Source organism: Eurypyga helias, unplaced genomic scaffold (genome assembly GCF_000690775.1).
Source record: "Eurypyga helias isolate BGI_N326 unplaced genomic scaffold, ASM69077v1 scaffold10770, whole genome shotgun sequence".
In the NCBI taxonomy this organism is placed as follows: Eukaryota; Metazoa; Chordata; class Aves; order Eurypygiformes; family Eurypygidae; genus Eurypyga; species Eurypyga helias.
Genome location: NW_010225220.1, coordinates 108,736 through 113,461, shown reverse-complemented (window position 1 = coordinate 113,461; position 4,726 = coordinate 108,736).

The following is a 4,726-nucleotide window of genomic DNA, read 5'->3' as shown; positions in this document are numbered from 1 at the left end:
GGTTGTGTGAGCTGGGTGTCCCCCCACTGCTTGTGGTGGGGAAGTTGGGAACACAGGCTGGATCAGAAGCTGGGAAAGACCTTGAATTGGTGCCGGCATTCCCCAGCACCAGCTAAAAGACCCCTTATCAGTGCTTTTCTCAGGGTAGACCCACAAACAGCTTCATACCAGCCCCTCTGAAGAAAGTTAACCCTTTCCTGACTAAACCCAGCGCAGTAGCGTGTAGCGCTCTCAGTTCAACTTCCACTTGAACTATCACACTGGACTTTAATCATACGTAAGGAGTTCTTGTGGAGCACACCGACACAGCCTTCGCACCAGACAGAATGTAGAAATCTTGTGTTTAAAAACTGGAGCAGAGGTGGGCGCCAGTGAAGCTCCTGGCGGCCCTATCACTGATTTTGGAGCTTCCTGGTAATGATGAGACTGCACGAGGACATCAACGCCCGGCTTGTATGGGCCAGTAACTTTCCTCTTCGCTTAAAAAGCAAGTAACAGAAGGGCTGCCGTTATCCGAAATGCCAAAAGCCTCAAGTTCCATAGTTCATATTACCTTGTTCTTTTGAGAAACAGATTTTAAAGAAAGAGCGGGCCTGAGTGGCACACGGTTAATTAACAGGGCAACGGAGTAGGTGTGCCACCGGGCTATCTATTTATGAATGCCGTGATGACACCTTCGAGCCGGGGAGATTGCGCTGGTGGGCTGGCTGGTTTTGGATGCCTTTCGGCAGCGCTAGCAGGGGAGAGAATTACAAGTTCTCCTGTTTGTTATTTTGGCTGATGAATCTCTGAAGATGAACAAGACCAAGTCAGGGAACTATAGATTCTCCTTTTGGTCACAAATAAACAAATGAAGAGCCGAGTCAGAACAGAATGGAATAGAATAGAAAAAACTATTTCCCTTATTTTTCAGGGGTAAATCTTCACTTTCTTCCTCAGAAGCAGAGCAGCTCCCACAGCTAAGAACACAAAGCCCAACACTTTTGGTTATTTTTATGCCCTTTTCCTCTTCATTGAGAAAAATCAGTGAGAAGAGCAAGAAATTACTTTCCTGGCACGGAAAACGAGTAGTAATTCTACCGTGAGTTAAGAATTGCTTCTCTTTCAAAAAGGCCCAAGATGACTGTGATTTGATGAGATAGAAACTTCTGACATAGGATTAAAAAAAGGTCTCTTCCGTAAAGCTGTTTTCTCTCTGAAAAGTTGGTGGTTCCTCGTAGCACAGACTGCAATGCTCCCCGCTGTGTTCACATGCTACAGGTACAGGGGAAGCAGGAATCAGCTGAGTGGATGTTACCTATATTTTTTTTAACCAAAAGGGTTTATTCTCCCTTATTTTTAGGAAAATATTCTTTTGGATTTTTGCATCGCAGCCTTAATTTGGGTACCCTGACATCTACTCTGGGTGAGGACGCTTATTTTCCCTTGTCGGTGGTGTCTCCCACCATCCCTGGTTTTCAGTGACAGGCATGAACATCGTTAGCCAAGCGAAGTCGTTAACACCCACAGGACTTACCTGCCAAGGTCCCGCGCCGCGGGAGCCGGGTGCGGCCGCATCTTCCCGCCCCAGACCGTACCTGGGTTGGCACCGCTCGCAGCCAGGCTCAACCCGCGGCTCACACCCAGCTTGCTTGCCCTCTGGTATCCGTGTCTGCCCGGGATTTTAAAACGCTGCCGGTGCCGCCTGCACACGGGTCTCCTCTCCGGCTTGCGGCAACCGCCGTGAATGCTTCCTCGGGGTTGGTTCACAGGAATTCCGCTTCGCCCAGAGTGAGCGTGTCAAAACCCTTCCCATTTCCCACAGCGTTTCCAAAACAGGAATTCCCAGAAAGAGCACCTATGATTTTGGTTTCTGTTCTAAATCCTAACCCTTTCCCTCCTGTTGGGCTGGCGCTCAGCACAGGCGGATGCTCATCTCACAGCAGGTGAAACGCAAGATGAACACGCTCCGGAACGTGCTTTCCCAGGGGATATTTCAAATCGTATCTCCTTTTTTTTTTTTGTTTTGTTTTTTAAAGCAACAACAAAAATTCCTTTTAACTCTTCGCAGCCATAAACGAACTGTAAAACCTGTCCGAGGGAAACGGCGTGGAGTCCCGGTTTCCCACCACTTGGCTTTCAAGCGCAAAGCGAACGCGACAGCGGCTCGCTCCGTTTTGCGCGCCAACCTAAGGAGCGGCCAGGGGCTGGCGGGGCTTCCCAGGGTACGCGTGCTCGGGCAGCGCTCGTTACCGCAGTACACACCCAGCCCAATGCCGTCCGAGCCGTGCTCTACGGAACCCGTCGGTCAGTCACCATTGAGACCTCCGCCACCCGCTCCTGAGGTGGCAGCAGCAGGATACAGCACTTGGCACGGTGGGCTGTGGATCCTGTGGAAGCCCCCGGGCTCCTGTCCTGGGGGATGGACAAATCCCACAGGAGGTCTTTTTTCTGGTTTTGGAAGCCTTGAAATGCATTTCTGGTGTCGATTCAACACCTGGTTGAGTTACAGTGAATTTTGAACCAGACGATCTACTTATGTGTTTGGGGTTTGGCGAATCAGGAACATGCTTAAACCACTGGGCGAATGCTATTTTTTGGGGAATCCTGAAACGTGAACACCGAGTCGCTGTTAGTCCCAGTAAAAGCAGCAGAGGGACAGGGGCCCAAGGGCGACGTTAACGCAGCGGATCCGTTTGGACTTGGCCGAGAAGGTCCTGGGTCGTGCGAGCGAAGGCTTCAGCAGCACTCGGCTGGCTCAACTTACCCGTGGTGGCAGCCGCTGACGGCGGGACCTTCTCGGAGCACGCAGCAGGCAGGCTACGGACAGCTCACCGCGGGCTTAACTGCGAATTCTCTGGGCGTCTCTGACTTACGTCAACCTCAGCGTGTTGGCCGCGGTTTAATCTGACAGCGGTGCCCGTGGCCCCACTGAGACCTGGGCATCCCAAGGCGGCATCTCAGATACATAGGAAGACAGTCCCTGCCCCGAAGAGAACATCACAGTAACTTGTTTTTCTGGTGATTTAATCATAATATTGACAACTTTATCAAAAATTACAAAACTGATATTAAAAAAATCTCTAATTCTTAGTAAGACTAGAATGGGTTTTTTTTTAAAAAATAGAAAAGCACTTTTATGCTACGGCTCTTCTGGAATTCGCACGTTACAACCCTACGTAGCAAAATACAAACTGTAGCTAAGAAAGGTAGCAGTCCTAAGGTAATGCAGTCCACCACGAGCCCTCCGACACCGCAGGGACTCCGACAGGACACCCCGTGACTCGCCCACCTTCCGCAAAGCTCACCTGGGGAACACCTTTGCCTTTTAACCCCGGCAGCCGTGGGCCGCGAGGATTATACACCAGGGACATCAGAGGCAGGGTCACTTCTTCCCATTTTTGGTTTTTAAACTATGTGGATGTTACTTTTGCAGCTGACACCAGCCAAAGATTTTCTGCCAGAAGTGAGAATATGAAGAAAATCCTTTGAAATAAATGAAAATACCTTTTTTTTTTTAATGGTGTTCACAGAATGCACCATAATAGAAAGAAGAGTATTTAATTTGGATGTCACCTGAACGACTCACCCACAGTGTCACCCACTTGGCAAACGAAAGCATCATAAATAAATAAATAAATAGGCAAGAATACGTAAGACTTCACACCCTCGTCGATCCGCGCCGCTCCCGACCCTACCGAGATCCCTACCGAGACGCCGGCAGACGCCGTGGGCTCGCTCCACTCGGCCGGGGCCGTTGCACGTGGCTGTGCCATGGCAGCGACAAAGGAGGGGGTGTCCCTCTCCCCACCACCGAGGGGGCTGGGCTTCTCTTCTTTTTTTTTTTTTTTCCCTTTTTTTTTTTTCACCTTTTAAATATAGGAATTCTCTCTTAAATTAGAAAGTAGGCAAAAAGTATTTTTTAAATTTTCATTTTTAAGTCTTCTATTAGAAAAAATAGAGATTTATTAAACAAAAAATAACAAGGTAGAAAGAAGGGTTGGGCCTCCATCAAAAAAGTATATTATGCTTTAATGCAAAGAGAAAGAAATGGCTCTATGGGCAAAATTCAAGTACGAGTGACCAGTTTTTTAATCGTAAAGTAGGTGCAACATTTCTTAAAATGTCACAACACCGCATGACCTGTAATGCTCACAATATTTACATCGACTGCTTACACGAAACCATAAAAACCTCTAAAAGAGAGAGAGGAAAAAAAAAAAATCCCAAAAAATCGGTATGGACTGAAACACACTACTCCTAGCACCCACATCAACGCCATTAGTCACCCACGAAGCCAAGTGCACAGACAGACTTTACACAGCCTACTGATGTAAAGTACGCAGCGGCGGGAGCAGGGGCCTAACCCGCTGGGGCGCCGAGGGGAGGGTCGGTAACACAAACTCAGCCCTGGGACAGGAAGCGAAGGGAGGAGGAGGAATCTAAACCCAGACGAGGTGCTCGCCCACGCACACACGCACGCGCGCAGCGGTGGATGGGAACCCAGGCGGGTGTGGGCACGGGGCAGGAAAAGCGGGCTGGCGTGGCAAACGGACAACATCGACTTTGGAAATGGACACGTCGACTCGGAACAGAAAATCGTGAGCTGAGCTACACCCCAAGAAAGAAAGTTTTAAAAAAAACAAACCAACCCCAAACCAACCCAAATCAATCACGTCACGTGAGCTCGCGTGGAGGACGGTGGCGTTACAGAAGGACAAATGAACCTACCCCGCGGAAGGAAGGG